This window comes from Schistocerca serialis, chromosome 5, assembly GCF_023864345.2.
Source record: "Schistocerca serialis cubense isolate TAMUIC-IGC-003099 chromosome 5, iqSchSeri2.2, whole genome shotgun sequence".
In the NCBI taxonomy this organism is placed as follows: domain Eukaryota; kingdom Metazoa; phylum Arthropoda; class Insecta; order Orthoptera; family Acrididae; genus Schistocerca; species Schistocerca serialis.
This window is the reverse complement of record NC_064642.1, coordinates 544,297,015-544,316,609: the sequence shown is the minus strand read 5'-3', so window position 1 is coordinate 544,316,609 and position 19,595 is coordinate 544,297,015. Positions and strand designations below refer to the sequence as shown.

The following is a 19,595-nucleotide window of genomic DNA, read 5'->3' as shown; positions in this document are numbered from 1 at the left end:
GCGATCGTAGCGGTCGCGCGGTTCCAGACTGAAGCGCCTAGAACCGCTTGGCCACACTGGCCGGCGAGGCATATGACTTAGGCAAAAATAGTAACTATCTCTGTTTAAGCCGGAGCCCCAGACAGTTGCTCGATTCAACGCAAATTCTGAAACATAATATATAAAAAAATACATTAAATTTACTTTACATAAATGGTAAATAGTATAGGGGCTGCGAACAAGATCGACGACATGAGGACAGACATTCCGCCTGACCCCACGTACCTGCAGTTAACAAAGCAGAATTTACATAACGACATAAATTACAGCACAGATATGGACCTTTTTAACCTTTACTGGCAAGGAAAAACACTAAGAAAGATTTAAACCGGGAAAGTGCACGTACTGGTAATGCAGGTACAGATCAAGGTTAACAGGCAATAGAAAAATTAAAAAAAAAACTTAAAGCTAGAAAACGCTAGCACCGGTAGTGCAGGTAAAACATCAAAGATTTTGCCAACAGAATACGATAAAAACGTAGCTCCCCTACACTCGAGGAAATGCTTAACTCGGGCACGTCCATATTACCAGGAGGCTGACCCACGTTAAGGGCTCAGCCAAAGAAGGGGTAGCAGTGCAAGTCAAAACAACACACGGCAAATACCATCAAACGAAGTTCTGCAGCAAAGCACAGGGGGTTTTCAAGAACCGCGGCGCACATTTAACTGCATGGCACTCACCGTTGTTCCTGCGTCGGGCACAGGAGAATAAAGGACGGTGTATGTGGCCATATCTACCACCCAAAGCAGCACAAAATAGGGCTGGTCGAAATACAGATTATGGCTCGGCGCCGCACAGTCCGGGGGTAGCACCGATTCTTCAGTGGACGTAGGCACGCTACCCAAAGTAAATGCGACCCAAGCAATTTCGGCGAGCAGACGTCCTCGGCTAGCAAGACCAGGCCGCGATCCAGTAAAGTTCCTTCCGAGCTACTCAACCCCCAGTAGACAAACACTTGAGTGAGCTGCGTGCGAACTCAAATATCGCACCACACGAGACGCCAGAGAATCGTTTGTAGTCTCCTCCAACGATGACAATATCATTGGGGAACTTCCACATTACCTTCCTTCTGAAAGTCATAACTGAAGTGACACTGTAAATTTGATGTTATTGAGCACAGTCTTGATAAAATCTGATAGAATACACATTAGTTGTCCACAGAGAAACCCAGTCGAGTATGCCCACACAAAAGAATTGCATCTGCGCTTTTTACGATTGTAGCCTCCTCATTCCCGAGCTTACGTTTTAGGAATGAAAAGTATATATTGGTGGTCAATGCATTTTTTTGCGACGGAATATTATCAACACACAAACAAAAAAAAAGAGTTTCACCAAAATTTTAGAACATATTCAAAATAAATGCTATCTACGTTAGAAAAGAGTTAAAATATGTACAATACTGAAAAAAACGCAGTATTAAACACCTAAAATTACAGATACCTGACACTGTCCGCAGGAGAGCGATCGATCTCTTAATATGAAAAGTATAATCTTCTTGTTACAGAAGTTTCATTTGTCCAAATCGCAATGATTATATCTACAGAAGATTGACTTGGCAAAAATCATCTACGTAGAAGACTCAAAGAAATCCTGGCCTTATGTAAATGTTGTCAGTGGTCCTTGCACTCCTGGACGAGACAGGAACTGAAACTGAGGCCGACCCGGGTGGCCGAGCGGTTCTAGGCGCTACAGTCTGGAACTGCTCGACTGCTACGGTCGCAGGTTCGAATCCTGCCTCGGGCATGGATGTGTGTGATGTCCTTAGGTTAGTTAGGTTTAAGTAGTTCTAAGTTCTAGGGGACTGATGACCTCCGCTGTTAAGTCCCATAGTGCTCAGAGCCATTTGAACCATTTTTGAACTGAAACTGAGGGTAGCAAAGCAAAATAACTATTGTTGAAACGCGTTCTAAAATGTTCCTTTACAAAGGAAAATCCAGGAGTATTTCCCAAATTTAATTCTTATAGCACTGCAATGACGAATGACGTAGATGTTAGTGCTAGTGGAGAAATATCTGAAATGCCTAAAATTGAACACAAGTCGAGATCCCAGTGAAAGCCGTGTCAGATTCTATACCGAACTTGCGACTTACTTAGCTCCTCTTTTACCATAGTCATATTTCTCAAACATAAAACCGTTTACAGAAGTTGCAAGAAAGCAAAGTTCACCCTCTTCTACAAGAAAGGCATGCGAAGAGACAGATAAATCTACCAATACCCTTGACATCCTTTTTTTAAAAAAAAAAAAATCTTTGATACCTCCTAATATCGTTTCGGACCTCCTTTTGCCCGACGTAATGCAGCAACTCGACCTGCCATGGACTCAACAAGTCGTTGAAAGTCCCTTGCAGATATACTGAGCCATGCTGCCTCTGTAGCGGTCCAAAATTGTGAAAGTGTTGCCGGTGCACGACTTTGTGTACGAACTAACCTCTCGGTTACGTCCCATAAATTATCGGTGGGATTCATATCGTTCGATCTGGCTGGCCAAATCATTCACTCGAATTGTCCAGGATGTTCTTCAAACCACTGTGGTCGCTGTCATGGTGCATTGTCATCCACGAAAACTCCATCGTTGTTTGGGAACTTAAAATCCAGGAATGGATGCAAAATACGTACAACAAACATTGAGCCACTCTGTATAGTGTACTGTCACCCAGTCATGAAGGTACAGGAGGTCAACTCATGGAACAGATGTATAGTGTCGCGTACCTCATATACTGACGATCAACATCATTGCCCTCTCTGGTTTAAGCTCTTGAGGAAGAGACACAGTCTTGTAGACACTGTAAGTAGGCTGTTTAGGTTTTTATATTGGTAACGCCACCTAGCGCTCTGTATGAAAATCACTGGCCGTGCTGTGTGCAGTCTGTGGCTGGTTTGCATTGTTGGAATTTGCTATTGTGGTGTTGAGCAGTTGGCTGTTAACAGCGCGTAGTGTTGCGCAGTTGGAGGTGAACCGCCAGCAGTGGTGGATGTGGGGAGAGAAACGGCAGAATTTTGAGAGCGGATGATCTGGACGTGTGTCCATCAGAGAGAGTAAATTTGTAATATATATATATATATATATATATATATATATATATATATATATATATATATATATATATATATATAATTACTTTGGAACATTATTAAGGTAAATACATTGTTTGTTCTCTATCAAAATCTTTCATTTGCTATCTATGCCTATCAGTAGTTAGTCCCTTCAGTAGTTAGAATCTTTTATTCAGCTGGCAGGATTGGCGCACACTGTATTGCAGTAGTTTGAGTAAAGAAGATTTTTGTAAGTGATTCACGAAAGGTATAGGTTATTGTTAGTCAGGGCCATTCTTTTGTAGGGATTTTTGAAATTCAGATTGCGTTGCGCAAAAAATATTTTGTGTCGGTTTAGTGTTGATCAGAATAGGTAAAGAGCGAAATGTCTGAGTACGTTCAGTTCTGCTCAGCTGTTTGAAAATCAAATAATGTAAGAGGTTTATCAGCACAGTCATTCATAAATTTTTCTAAGGGGACGTTTCAACACCTCGTTGATAGCTTCTCCAGAAGAGTGCAAGACACACTCCGTATTTATGTCTAGTAATAGTTGTATATGCTGCAATCAGTCACAGCGAGTTTAGTTTGCTTACTGAGCTAGAAAAAAAAATTTGAATGTAGCAGATCAGCTAGAAAAGTTCTGAGGAGGACAAGAGGACCCGCATCACAATATTAAACCAGAGATATTTATTTATATACTTGTTCTTTGGGACCATGCAGCCTATAGAGCCTGCTCGTAAATGCGACCTCATGTGTTGATGTATGAAGCTACACGCGAGCACCTGCTTATAAGCGGTGGGGTCCGCTCCTCCCGGCAGACGGCGTCCTTGCGCGACCCACGGACCGTGCGTTTGACAGCGGCCGCTAATGCACTCCGATGGCCTCGTTCGCCAATCACCTCGGCGAACTCTGCCGTACGCAGCCGACACCCGGCCCCGGAAATTTTACGGCGTGGGCGCGGCGGAGGCCGCCGCGGCAATGGGATTGTCGTATCACGTGCGCGAGGTAACGATAGGTCAGACAATATTTGTGTGCTCTCATGTTGCACGCCGTATTCAGAAACAGGCAAAAAGGCGGCGGCGTGTTTGCGGAAGTCCCTTATTGGTTTCGCATGAAGTGGGCAGACACTGAAGTTACTTCCGTCGTAGCCGCTCGCCTAAGTGTTTTTTTTTTTTTTTTTGCTGAAGTGATGCAAAACATATGTGACTTTAGGAGTGAAGTATTTACTATCACCCACACAGGAAAGTAATGTGCAAAGACTCCTCAAAATATTTTTCCTTTCTTTTGCGCGAGAAGGTAACGTTCCGAGCACATGTTGACGGTAGCACTGCATCCCTTTCAGCTTCCCACTAACTACACACCTAGTTAAGTTTGCAAGCTGTTGTTCATTGCGCAAGAGATAGTGTTCGTGGCGATTTTGCAATGTCCGCTTTACGCGAATAACATTGATACGTGTAACAGAGGATTATTATAATACTTAATCATATCCTATTCGAATGAGAATCGGCAGAAAACTGTCCTAAAAAAAAAAAAAGACACGCCGCGCAAGAATTATGTGAATACGATGAATGCGGCGGAAACCGGTAGATGTTATGCATATATACAGACATAAAAATGATTACACTTCCACAAAAATTGGATGGTTTGTTCAAGAGCAGCTTCATAAATTGCTCAATTCAGTAATACATTGGCCCACCTCTGGCTCCTATGCAGGTAATTATTCGGTCCGGCATTGATTACTAGAGTTCTTGGATGTCCTCCCAAGGGATATCGTGCGACCTTATGTCTAACTGGTGCGTTAGAACGTCAAAATCCCGAGCTACTTGGAGGACTCTGCCTATAATGCTCCATTCTTTCTCAGTTGGAGAGAGATCCGGTGATCATGCTGGGCAAGGTAGGATTTCTCATGCACGAAGACAAGAGATACAGTAGAAACGCTCGTCGAGTGCTATGGTCGCAGATTCGAATCCTGCCTCGGGCATGGATGTGTGTGATGTCCTTAGGTTAGTTAGGTTTAAGTAGTTGTAAGTTCTAGGGGACTAATGACCTCAGATGTTAAGTCCCATAGTGCTCAGATACTCTCGTCGTGTGCAGGTGGGCATTATTTTGCTGAAATGTGAGCCGAAGATGGCTTACCATGGAGGGCCCATCATTGTCTGAGGCGTCTCCAGACACGTCGTCGTTAATCATCGGGACTCGGTTCGAAGAGGGACCTCACTGGATACAATTCTTCTCCAGTCGATGAGATTCCAGGCCGAAGACGTGTCTAGAGACACCCCGGACACTGGTGGGATACCACCCTGACTGTTGCGCGCCATACTGCTCCATAAACACGAGTGATAGTCTATGGTGCCATTTCTTTTCAGAGCAGGACTCCTTTGGCTGTCATCCGCGAATCCTCTTACAACACAGCCATTTGTCGACGATATTCTATGCCCCGTTTTGTTGCCCTTTTTTGTTGCCCTTCATGGCAAGCCATTCTGGAATAACATTTCAACGAGATAATGCCCAGCCGCACAGAGAGAGATTTCCTACAGTCTTTCTACTTCCCAAAATCTTCTTGGCCAGCAAGATCGCCGATGTCACCGCAGTTGAGAACGTTTGGATCATTATGGGCAGGGCTCTCCAACTAGCTCGGAGTTCTATCTAACGCGTTAGTTGGAAGAAATTTGGTGCGATTTCCCTCTGGAGGACATCGAATATCTGTACCAGTCAGTGCCAAGCCGAATAACTGCTTGCTTGATGGCCAGAGGTGGAGCAACACGCTACTGTCTTGCTTTATTAATGAAGCTCGTTCTCGTGAATAAATAATCCAATTTTCCTGATATTTTAATCATTTATTTATCTATACATGTACCGATTTCCGTCCCATTCGGACAATTCCTTAGTGCTCCGTCGCTCTCTCTCTTTTTTTTAGTGTATTTGCCGCAGGGCTACCGAACTTTATAGAGAGGATGTTGAGGCTGTTTCTGCCGGCGACATTCCCGCAATGCAGCGCTGCTATTGCCGATCTGCTAAAACAACTTTACCAGCAGTGCACGGTCGTTCTCAATAGCCGTTGCTTTCCGTACGGAAACGTTCTACCTTCTTGGCCCATTACACTAACAGTCGCTTCACAAAAGAAATCAATATGTACTGCCAAGCAACAAAGCAGCATACTGACGTCAAAACAGGAAATATTTCACATTACGACAATTTAGAGCGTCATATTTTCACCTGTCCGCAGAAAGCGGAACTGTTATTTGTTCAGCTTACTCTGCTAGCACACCGATTAATATTTCAGCGTACTGCGATGTATACAGCTCATACTGTAGCACTCGGAACACCGTCATTTTAAACGTAACCAACCAGCACAAAGAAACAGAGACAAATGGGGAACGACGATACAGGACAAAAACGCGGAAATCCACCGACCTGAACGATTTTGACAAAGGGAAGATTGTTATGGCCCGGTTCCTGCGAAAGAGCATGTCGGAAACGGCGAAGCTGACTGGCTGTTTGCGTCCTACTGTGTGAGCAACTCTGGAAAGTGACTGAAGGACGGTGAAATCTTATGTCCACGTGTCATCACAAGTGGAGATTGGACTCTCGCAAGCTCTGTAAAGCAGGACAGTCAATGATCTGTGGCAGATGAAGTGACAGAGTGCAATGCTGTTACAAGCACAAGTGTTGAGGAACACACCAGTCTGCGTACACTGTGGAACATGGGCCTCCGCAGCAAAAGAAATGGTTCAAATGGTTCTAAGCACTATGGGACTTAACATCTGAGGTCATCAGTCCCCTAGAAAGAACTACTTAAACCTAACTAAGCTAAGGACACATCGATGCCCGACGCGGGATTCGAACCTGAGACCGTAGCAGCAGCGCGGTTCCGGACTGAAGAGCCTAGAAACGATCAGCCAAAGCGGCGGGCTCTCCGCAGCAAACAAATCCTAAATCATCCCATGTTGAACAAATGACATCTTCAGTTACGATTACAACAGGCACAGGATCATCGCAATTGTACCGTAGATCAATAGGAAAATGTCACGTGGTTCGGATGAATCATGTTTCACGTTATACCAAGACCATGACCGTGTTTGGATACACTCTCATCCAGGCGACCGGCTGCTCGGAACATGCACCGCGCCGTGGACGCAGGCCGAGGGGGCAATATTATGTTACTGGGGGGACATTCACCTGGGCTTCCTTGGTGCTGTGGCAGTATTCGGAGACACCGTGACAGCTGTGGATTACGTTAACTTTAACGTGTGCTACCTGCATTGCTTCATGCCTGAGATTCGAGCACGCACGGAGGCTTTCCGGCAGTTGTTCTTCCCGCGAACCAAACGCGACTGGAACAGGAAAGGGAGGTAATGACAGTGGCACGTGAATTGCCCTCCGCCACACACCGTTGGGTGCCTTGCGGAGTATAAATGTAGATATTTCTCCGGCGACGATGGCATCTTCCAGGAGGATAACTATCCCAGTGGTAAGGCCGAAAAGGCGTTACAGTGAACTGAGATGCATGACAGCGAACATAAGTTGGCGTCTTGGATGTCACCTTATATGAACTTGATGAAACACGTCTCGACATCTGGGGGCCCTATCTGGCGCTAGCTCCGCGTTCACAAACTACACTATGTGATCAAAAGTAAGCAGACACCTGGCTGAAAATGACTTACCGCTCTCCGTCGGTAATGCTAAAATTCAATATGGTGTTGGCCCACCCTTAGTCTTGATGATAGCTTTCACGCTCGTAGGCATACGTTCAATCAGGTGCTGGAAGGTTTCTTGGGGAATGGCAGCTCATTCTTCACGGAGTGCTGCACTGAGGAGAGGTATCGATGTCTGCATTCCAAAACATCCCAAAGGTTTTCTATAGGATTCAGGTCAGGACTTTGTGCAGGCCAGTCCATTACAGGGATGTTATTGTCGTGTAACCACTCCTCCACAGGCTGTGCATTATGAACAGGTGCTCGATCTTGTTGAAAGATGCAATCACAATCCCCTAATTCCTCTTCAACACTGGGAAGCGAGAAAGTCCTTAAAACATAATGTAAGCCTGCGTTGTGATAGTGCCACGCAAAACAACAAGGGGTGCAAGCCCCCTCCATGAAAACTACGGTCTCACCATAACACCCCCGCCTCCGAATTTTACTGTTGGCATTACACACGCTGGCAGATGACGTTCACCGGACATTCGCCATACCCACACCCTGCCATAGGATCGCCAAATTGTGTACCATGATTCGTCACTCCACACAACGTTTTTCCACTGTTCTGTCATCCAATGTTTACGCTCTTATACCAAGCGAGGCGTCATTTGGCATTTACCGGCGTGATGTGTGGCTTATGAGCGGCCGCTCGACCATGAAACCCAAGTTTTCTCACCTCCCGCCTAACTGTCATAGTACTTGCAGTGAATCCTGATGCAGTCTGGAATTCCTGTATGATGTCTGGATAGATGTGTGCCTATTACTCATTACGATCCTCTTCAACTGTCGGCGGTCTCTGTCAGTCAATAGCCGGCCGTGGTGGTCTAGCGGTTCTAGGCGCTCAGTCCGGAGCCGCGCGACTGCTACGGTCGCAGGTTCGAATCCTGCCTCGGGCGTGGATGTGTGTGATGTCCTTAGGTTAGTTAGGTTTAAGTAGTTCTAAGTTCTAGGGGACTGCTGACCACAGATGTTAAGTCCCATAGTGCTCAGAGCCATTTTGTCAGTCAACAGACGAGATCATCCTGTACGCTTTCGTGCTGTACGTGTCCCTTCACGTTTCCACTTCACTATCACATAGGAAACAGTGGACCCAGGGATGTTTAGGAGTGTGAAAATCTTGCGTACAAACGTATTACACAAGTGACACTCAATCACCTGACCATGTTCGAAGTGCGTGAGTTCCGCGGATCGCCCCATTCTGCTCTCTCACGATGCCTGATGACTACTGAGGTCGCTGATATCGTGTACCTGGCAGTAGGTGGCAGCACATTGCACCCAATATGAAAAACGTATGTTTTTGGTGGTTTCCGGATACTTTTGATCACATAGAGTACCCCCCCCCTCCCCCCCGTAATTTGCGGGAATTCCTTGATCTGTTCTTAGACAGCTGGTGTCACATAGCTCAGAAAACGTGCCCTAGATTTTTCCAATCCATTGTTCGCAGAATCTCTGCTATACTGCATTCCAAACGCGAACCAAATAGCTATTAAGCACGTGTTCGTAATGTTTTGGCACATTATTGTTTATTTACCGATGGTGTTTATCCTCATTGTGCTTGCTCTGTTTATAGCAATATTTAATATTTCGAATCTTTCAGACGGAATGAAACTGTATTCTAGATTGGGACTGTAACCTATTTGCGGCGAAGTAAAAGAACTTCCTGCAAGTGAAATTACATAATTGCATTATGTGTTGAGTGTACTAGAAATCAAGCTTTTTACAACTGAATTCACCCAAATACATGGCGTACCTTACAGTCCCTTTGAGTAGCGCTCCTTCATAAAGTTTGTGTTTTTTTTTGTTTTTTGTTTTTTTTTTTTTTTCATTCAACGAACTACTCCGAATTTACTCTTAAATTTTTTTTCTCTTGGTTGGTGCTATTGGTGTGCGTTGTGAATGCAATAAATACAGCATAGATGTAGCTGTCACCTAAAATCGTATTTCCTTTGTTGCAGGTGAAAGCTAGCCACGTGCATGGCTGCAGATTCGCGTAAGTAATGCTTTTTACCCACTTGTACCATGATGTAGCATATGAAAACCATTCCTTTCATAATATAAAACGGATTATTTCTATTTCTTCTGGCTTTTGACTAACTTGTACAAAGAAAGAGAAGGCCTCACAAATGAAACCAGATGATTTCATCCTCACGTGACTCAGTGTGTGCATGTGGTTACAGGTACAGAACACTGCGTAATGTGATTGAAGTTTCTAACGTTTCTCGTGGGGTCCAAGGTTAGTTCAGCATGAATCACACAGTAAAATAAGTATAAACCATAAGGTGAACTGTACAGTAATTATTTTTCTCTTTCTGTCTTCCTGAGTCGACACTGTGTTACCCGAGTGTCCCGAGAAGCTTTAAATTGCAACACCTACGCCGTTTTGCATTTCTTCAGAGAATTCATCGTTCCGGTATAAATTTAATGATATTTGATTCCTTTCAGATAAAGGGTACGCTATCGGAAGGTAACCTTCCATTACAATCGGAATAATACATTAAAGAAAATCGTACTCGAAATACGAAATACAGCACCAAATTCATAAATAAAATCCAATAAATGGAAAGAAAAGTGAAATTTTTGCAGGGCACTCACGCAAATGGCGTGACACCGTCATACATGAAACAACGAATTACTAAGACGTACACTTGTGACACCTCATATGGATGTAGGCTGACGAATATAATACTTTCTCCAATGTACGGTGACTCAGTTACGATATATCAGTCAGTTAGTTTCCTTCTGTTGGATTTAATATGGAAAGGCTCCTCCAGATTAACGCGCAAATAAACTGGAATTCACTAATCGTTATCAAAAATGAAAATTCCACGCCTATCCCTTCAGTGAGAAAGAAGAAGTCATCAGTTCGGACTGCATGAAGTAGTCAAGTATCTGAAAGATCATTTAGTAGTGCTTCAATATCTATCATTCGTGATATGACAGCAGTTCAGTTACCCAGTGTTACCATACGTAACACATCAGCGAACAGCGACGGAGCAACATATGTCGTCTTGCCTTACTCACTTCCTGAGAAACTAGTTAGTATGCAAAGCTATTGTACACAATTTTATCGTGAGCCTCCAACCATGGCTCAATGTGCGTAAACCTAATCATCAGAATAACTTTCACCTTAGGAATAACTTTATCTGAGATCACAACAACAAGATGGCGGGGTTCTATTTGAGGCACATTTAAGTAAAGCAGGAATAAAATAAATAATCTTTCTGGTAAATCGCAGTGCAACACGTGTTGTTGATAATAAATGTATCATTCCTCATAAGCATGGACACAAGTTACATCCTGTTAAGCAGAACGTGTAAGACAATTTATGCAGTTCTACTCTAGGTAGGAGCCAGGCATTCGTCTGATTTGAACTGCAAGCATCTTGTAGGTGAATCGGGGTTCGGTCCAGATTACTCTTAAATGCAGCGACTAAAGTAGAGCATTTTTAACTCACTGGGCTCGTAATCCTAAGTAGTAGGAGAAAGAATATTAATGACAGGAACGTACTAGTAATTTCTTAAAGGGGATCATTGTTGCCATCGACCGCAAAGTTAATCATTTATAAAATATTCTATTGCAATTGCAATTTGGGCCATGTGGCCATTATCAAATGCAGTAGTTCTAAAACTACGCCGGCCGTTGTGACCGAGCGGTTCTAGATGCTTCAGTCCGGAACCGCGAGACTGCTACGGTCACAGGTTCGAATCCTGCTTCGGGCATGGATGTGTGTGATGTCCTTAGGTTAATTAGGTTTAAGTAGTTTGAAACGACCCCTTTGAACAATTTATACAGGACTGTGCTTAAACTGACACACAATATTTTGTTAGCGCAACGCAATCTGACTTTCAAAATTCCCTACAAAAGAATGGCCCTGACTAACATTAAACTATACCTTTCACAAATCACATACCTCACAAAAATCTTCGCTGCTCAAGCTACTGCAATACAGCGAGTGCCACTACTGCCAGCTAAATAAAAGATTCAAACTACGGAAGGCACTAACTACTGATAGGGATAGTTAGCAAATGAAAGATATTAATAGAGAACAAACAATGTATTTACCTTGATATCATCATATATAAATATAGCAGTTCATGACAAATTTCAAAACTCCGCCATCTCTCTCCCCACATCCACCACTGCTGGCGGCTCACCTCCAACTGCGCAACGCTACGCGCTGTTCACAGCCAGCTGCCTAACACTACAATGGCGAGTATTACAACAATGCAAAGCAGCCACAGACTGCTACGTAACGTTGCCAAAAGAAAACATAAACAGCCTACTTACAAGTTCTAAGTTCTAGGGGACTGATGGCCTCAGATGTTAAGACCCATAGTGCTCAGAGCCATTTGAACCATCTAAAAGTGTGTTTCAGGGCACATAAAAACTTTTCGCAGTGCTCCACTTGATAACGGACACACGGGCGAAATTGGAATAGTGAATTTTACAATAAATAACTCTTTAAAAATACGTTTTCTGTCTGTCAGTCGCTGTTTTTATTTCTAAAATACCGGTTTCGGGCAATGTAAGATGAACTGATAGTTTCATAAGACTCTGTAACCATGAGGTATGATCTGAAGATGGGCAACAGCGTCCTTTTGTTATGAAGTTAAAACATCGACCGATAGACGGAAAATAATGCTGTTCTGTATACGGAAAATAAGGTTCGCGGATAATTCCCTGTGACAAATACGTCCAGTTCTGTTACTACTTAAAAAGTTGTACGTCATTTGTAGCCAACCGCTGAGAAATTAGTCACTGCTAGTAATTGCTTGTGTTCATATTTACAGTGAATGGCATAGCTGGCATCAGTTCTGAAGCATATTCAAAAACACAGGTAAACTGTCTACTATTGCTTGTCTTCTGTATAGAAACGACTAAAAATAGTAGTATGAGAGATATTTTTGTGCATATGATGTCATTGTAGCTGCATGTGTCTGTAATTTAGTATATAGAGTACTCTAAAAATTGTCCTTAAAAACTTCAAGAACTTGTAGAGAGGACTGAGAAGACAATATTTTGAAGTGGAACCCTTGTACGGAAATGTACAGATTCCGCGCTACAACTATATGAAAACACGTTCGTAACGTGAATACTTTCATACGTAATTTTTTAGGCGTGACCTTGTACATCACTTGTTTTACAGTTCCACTCATTAATAAGCAAATAAACAAAAAGAAACTTCATCAGTTTTCTCAAACACTGTTGTTTACAGCTAAAATACACTAGAGTCACGCCTGCTGTCAATGAAGGTATCTTTTCTCGAAGCCATTGCGTAATTGTGGCGAAAAGAGTATGAGACGCCGCTCGAGATTAGCCTAGCGCTCTGCGGCGCTGCAGTCATGGACTGTGCGGCTGGTCCCGGCGGAGGTTCGAGTCCTCCCTCGGGCATGGGTGTGTGTGTTTGTCCTTAGGATAATTTAGGTTAAGTAGTGTGTAAGCTTAGGTACTGATGACCTTAGCAGTTAAGTCCCTAAGACTAAAAAAAAAGAAAAAGAGTATGAGACGGAGACGCGTTGTGGATAACGATGCTGATAAAGGCGACGAGCAGCTCTTCCATTACCGTGAGCTTTGCCGTACAGAAACATCATGTCCGTGTATTCCGCAAATGTGTACGCAATCATATTGCTCTAAAACTCACTTGCATGAGGTTCGAACCAGATCAGAGAGGTAGGATGGACGTCAAATGACACCACGGGATCCGTCGTAAACACCCTGCATCCTGTCGCAAACCCACCGAGCAAATACGTTTTCAAATGGCTGCAGCACAGGAACTTTACATTTCTGGACATGAGCTCAAGTTCAAATTTCCGTTTGCTCAGTCTCCTAGTCCTAGAAGTTTGTCGCCATATAAACAAAGTAAGAGCCTACGGAATATCAGACCAGCTGTTTGGCTGGATTGAAGTGTTTTTAGCAAACAGAACGTAGCAAGTTGTTCTCAATGGAGAGACATCTACAGACGTTAAAGTAACCTCTGGCTTGCCACAGGGGAGTGTTATGGGACCATTGATTTTCACAATATATATAAATGACCTAGTAGATAGTGTCGGAAGTTCCATGCGGCTTTTCGCGGATGATGCTGTAGTATACAGAGAAGTTGCAGCATTAGAAAATTGCAGCGAAATGCAGAAAGATCTGCAGCGGATAGGCATTTGGTGCAGGGAGTGGCAACTGACCCTTAACATAGACAAATGTAATGTATTGCGAATACTTAGAAAGAAGGATCCTTTATTGTATGATGAGGGTCTAAACCAGAGGCTCAGACGACTCTGCGACTATAATGGTTGCAAATTCATCGACCTCCGTTATTGGGTGGAGAACTGTAGGGCCCCTCTAGACAGGTCAGGCGTGCACTACACACCGGAAGCAGCTACTAGGGTAGCAGAGTACGTGTGGCGTGCACACGGGGGTTTTTTAGGTTAGAGGGACCCCCCCTTGGGCGAAACGATAAAATACCTGACGGCTTACCAGAGAGGACATTATCATCGTTGATAAAGAATGTCCGTCCTCAGAGATCAAAAACAGGAAAAGTTAACGTAATATTGGTAAACTGCAGGAGTATCCAGGGCAAGGTTCCTGAATTAGTATCTCTTATTGAAGGAAATAGTGCGCATATAGTATTAGGAACGGAAAGTTGGTTAAAACCGGAAGTGAACAGTAACGAAATCCTAGACACAGAATGGAATATATACCGCAAGGATAGGATAAACGCCAATGGTGGAGGAGTATTTATAGCAGTAAAGAATTCAATAATATCCAGTGAAGTTATTAGCGAATGCGAATGTGAAATAATCTGGGTTAAGTTAAGTATCAAAGGTGGGTCAGATATGATAGTCGGATGCTTCTATAGACCACCTGCATCAGCAACCGTAGTAGTTGAGCGCCTCAGAGAGAACCTGCAGAACGTCGTGAAGAAGTTTCGTGATCATACTATTGTAATAGGGGGAGACTTCAATCTACCAGGTATAGAATGGGATAGTCACACAATCAGAACTGGAGCCAGGGACAGAGACTCTTGTGACATTATCCTGACTGCCTTGTCCGAGAATTACTTCGAGCAGATAGTTAGAGAACCAACTCGTGAAGCTAACGTTTTAGACCTCATAGCAACAAATAGACCGGAACTTTTCGACTCCGTGAATGTAGAAGAGGGTATCAGTGATCATAAGTCAGTGGTTGCATCAATGACTACAAGTGTAATAAGAAATGCCAAGAAAGGAAGGGAAATATATTTGCTTAACAAGAGTGATAGGGCACAAATCGCAGAATATCTGAGTGACCACCATCAAACGTTCATTTCTGAGGAAGAGGATGTGGAACAAAAATGGAAAAAATTCAGAAACATCGTCCAGTACGCCTTAGATAAGTTCGTACCGACTAAGGTCCAAAGCGAGGGGAAAGATCCACCGTGGTATAACAATCATGTACGAAAGGTACTACGGAAACAAAGAAAGCTTCATCATAGGTTTAAGAGTAGTCGAATCATAGCTGATAAGGAAAAGCTGAACGAAGCGAAAAAGAGCGTAAAGAGAGCAATGAGAGAAGCATTCAACGAATTCGAACATAAAACATTGGCAAACAATCTAAACAAGAACCCTAAAAAGTTTTGGTCATATGTAAAATCGGTAAGCGGATCTAAATCCCCTATTCAGTCACTCGTTGACCACGATGGAACCGAAACAGAGGACGACCGAAGAAAGGCAGAAATACTGAATTCAGTGTTCCGAAACTGTTTCACTGCGGAAAATCGTAACACGGTCCCTGACTTCAGCCGTCGCACGGACGCCAAAATGGAAAATATTGAAATAAACGATATCGGAATTGAAAAACAACTGCTATCACTTATTAGCGGAAAAGCATCCGGACCAGACGAGATACCCTTAAGATTCTACAGTGATTATGCTAAAGAACTTGCCCCCTTTCTATCAGCAATTTATCGTAGATCGCTGGAAGAACGTAAAGTACCTAGCGACTGGAAGAAAGCGCAGGTCGTTCCCATTTTCAAGAAGGGTCATAAATCAGATGCGAATAATTATAGGCCTATTTCGCTTACGTCAATCTGTTGTAGAATAATGGAACATGTTTTGTGTTCTCGTATTATGACGTTCTTAGATAATACAAATCTCCTTCATCATAACCAACATGGATTCCGCAAACAGAGATCATGTGAAACTCAGCTCGCCCTATTTGCCCAAGAAATTCACAGTGCCGTAGACACTGGCGAGCAGATTGATGCCGTATTCCTGGACTTCAGGAAGGCATTTGATACGGTTCCGCACTTACGTTTAGTGAAAAAAATACGAGCTTACGGAATATCGGACCAGGTTTGTGATTGGATTCAGGATTTCCTAGAAGAAAGAACACAACATGTCATTCTTAACGGTTCAAAATCTGCAGATGTAGAGGTAATTTCGGGAGTACCGCAGGGAAGCGTGATAGGACCTTTATTGTTTACAATATACATAAATGACTTAGTTGACAACATCGGTAGCTCCGTGAGGCTATTTGCAGATGACACGGTTGTCTACAAGAAAGTAGCAACATCAGAAGACTCGTACGTACTCCAGGAGGACCTGCAGAGGATTAATGCATGGTGCGACAGCTGGCAGCTTTCCCTAAACGTAGATAAATGTAATATAATGCGCATACATAGGGGCAGAAATCCATTCCAGTACGATTATGCCATAGGTGGTAAATCATTGGAAGCGGTAACGACCGTAAAATACTTAGGAGTTACTATCCGGAGCGATCTGAAGTGGAATGATCACATAAAACAAATAGTGGGAAAAGCAGGCGCCAGGTTGAGATTCATAGGAAGAATTCTAAGAAAATGTGACTCATCGACGAAAGAAGTAGCTTACAAAACGCTTGTTCGTCCGATTCTTGAGTATTGCTCATCAGTATGGGACCCCTACCAGGTTGGATTAATAGAAGAGATAGACATGATCCAGCGAAAAGCAGCGCGATTCGTCATGGGGACATTTAGTCAGCGCGAGAGCGTTACGGAGATGCTGAACAAGCTCCAGTGGCGGACACTTCAAGAAAGGCGTTACGCAATACGGAGAGGTTTATTATCGAAATTACGAGAGAGCACATTCCGGGAAGAGATGGGCAACATATTACTACCGCCCACATATATCTCGCGTAATGATCACAACGAAAAGATCCGAGAAATTAGAGCAAATACGGAGACTTACAAGCAGTCGTTCTTTCCACGCACAATTCGTGAATGGAACAGGGAAGGGGGGATCAGATAGTGGTACAATAAGTACCCTCCGCCACACACCGTAAGGTGGCTCGCGGAGTATAGATGTAGATTATATGATAGCGGAACAAACACTGGTAGCTGTTACTTCTGTAAAACATCTGGGAGTACGCGTGCGGAACAATTTGAAGTGGAATTATCATATAAAATTAATTGTTGGTAAGGCGGGTGCCAGGTTGAGATTCATTGGGAGAGTCCTTAGGAAATGTAGTCCATCAACAAAGGAGGTGGCTTACAAAACACTCGTTCGACCTATGCTTGAGTATTGCTCACCAGTGTGGGATCCGTACAAGGTCGGATTGACAGAGGAGACAGAGAAGATCCAAAGAAGAGCGGCGCGTTTCGTCACAGGGTTATTTGGTAAGCGTGATAGCGTTACGGAGATGTTTAGCAAACTCAAGTGGCAGACTCTGCAAGAGAGGCGCTCTGCATCGCGGTGTAGCCTGCTGTCCAGCTTTCGAGAGGGTGCGTTTCTGGATGAGCTATCGTATATATTGCTTCCCCTACTTATAACTCCCGAGGAGATCACGAATGTAAAATTAGAGGGATTCGAGCGCGTACGGAGGCTTTTCTGCAGTCGTTCTTCCCGCGAACCATACACGACTGGAACAGGAAAGGGAGGTAATGACAGTGGCACGTAAAGTGCCCTCCGCCACACACCGTTGGGTGGCTTGCGGAGTATAAATGTAGATGTAGATGTAAGGGTAATTTTAGAGCACTGTGTATGCTTTTACGACGTTCGTGGTATCTGCCTCCGCGCATGTACTGTACTTTCACATTCTCGTTTTCGGAAAGCGAGCATGGACGAGCGAACTCACAGACGAAAGGGTTCATGGAGGAGAACTCGTTCTGTCAGGGTTTGCAAAACGGGTTTGCCGCCCAGTAGCTCCAGACAAGCTGTTATTTTGAAATACGCCGAAGAGGAGAGTGTTAGTGTTTGATTGTTGGTGCGGTGGTGCAGTGGTGACGCAAGCTGCAGGAGCGAGGTGGGGGTGGAGGTGGGGACGATGCTGAGCTGAGGAAAAACAGATAGACCGCAAAGTACTTAAGACAAGTGCCGTGGGAAAAACCGCGCGAGGCGATCTGTTGAGATGAGATGAGTGGAGGCGGCTGCACGCGGCGAGACACGTGAGCAGCGGGCAGTGGGCAGGCAGGCAGGCCGGCAGGGTGGCCGTGACCGCCAGGCCGCAGCGAGACGCGGCTGGAGCGAGGACGCCCGCCACGCCCCGGGCTCTGCCGCTGCTGCCTACCTCTGCACGCCACAGCTGGCCGTGCCGGCTCCACCCGGCTGCAGTGAGAGACTAGCCGCAGCAGCTCTTCATACTGAATTTCTGCCCTCTGGTAATGAACTGTAACCTGGGGGCTCATACGGTTTCTTTCCCGTTATTGTCATTTCATTCCCCAGCCCCACGAGGGAAGGAGTGTGCTGGCAACGGCACAATTCGCTGCTCTTCAGCCAAAGGATTACATAAAACATCACTGGAGAACAGTACATATACAAAATACGGGGATAAAAGATGAGCCGGCAGGTGTGGCCGTGCGGTTCTAGGCGCTTCAGTCTGGACCCGCGTGACCGCTACGGTTGCAGGTTCGAATCCTGCCTCGGGCATGGATGTGTGTGATGTTCCTAGGTTAGTTAGGTTTAAGTAGTTCTAAGTTCTACGGGACTGATGACCTCAGAAGTTAAGTCCCATAGTGCTCAGAGCCATTTGAACTATTTGATAAAAGATGAATTTTCACATAAGGCGAAAAAATTGGAGTTGAAATATACCAAAAATGGGTAGTTTGACGAGGCATGTTTACATTAAGTCGACGTATAGTTACAATGACACTGTAGGTACGAATAGCACAATTAAGAACAGCGTTCACGATTTGGGATGACGACACTGATCACACACTGTACTTGTAGTATATACATGGCGAGCACCAAACACGACAAAGTAACTGCGTTAAAAGTTAAAGGGCCTGCCAAAGGAGGGGAGAACAGAAAGGAGGGAGGGAGGAAAGAGAGATGGGGGTTTGAGGGTGGAGGGGGGGGGGGCAGGAAGCGGTGGAAGGGGTGGAGTCGGTAGCACACCAAGGGGCAGGAGATGGGGAAGGAGCGCAAGGACTGAGAAAGCGGAAGTGTCAAGGACGGGGGGGGGGGGGTGAAGGGGGGAGTAAACAGCAGAGGGGGGAGGGTAAGGAGAGAGAGCTCAAGGGAGGAGGGCAGGGGAGGAGGAGGTTGGTCGGAGTTGGAAGGAAGGATGAATATCGGAGTGAAGCACATCATTCGCGATGAGGAGACGTTGGAAGTTCCTTTGGGAGAGAAGGTAGAGGGTGTAGAGACGGAGGGAGGGTGGGGCACATCGCTAAAGGCGCGGCAGAAGGCGGTGAGTAGAGAGAAAACGTGATACCAGACACAATGTTGTGATATGGGGGGGGGGGGGGAAATCGGGGCAGCGGTTGATGTAGGGGATACAGATGTGTTCAAGGAAAAGGAGGAGCTGTGGGAAAGGGATGAGGACGTAGAGGACCCTCGTGGAGGATGGGAGACGGATGCGGAAAGCGCGGCAGAACGC

The 19,595-nt window shown here is 44.7% G+C and overlaps 1 protein-coding gene across 1 annotated transcript in view; it reads left to right on the top strand.

Annotated features, from left to right (window-relative positions):
* Positions 1-19,595, top strand: part of LOC126482070 (gametogenetin-like) — a 406,404-nt gene that overhangs the window by 101,674 nt on the left and 285,135 nt on the right. Inside the window, exon 2 of the mRNA XM_050106046.1 lies at positions 9,725-9,759. The gene's annotated coding sequence lies outside the window, so the exon portion shown is untranslated. The remainder of the gene's footprint in view (positions 1-9,724; positions 9,760-19,595) is intronic.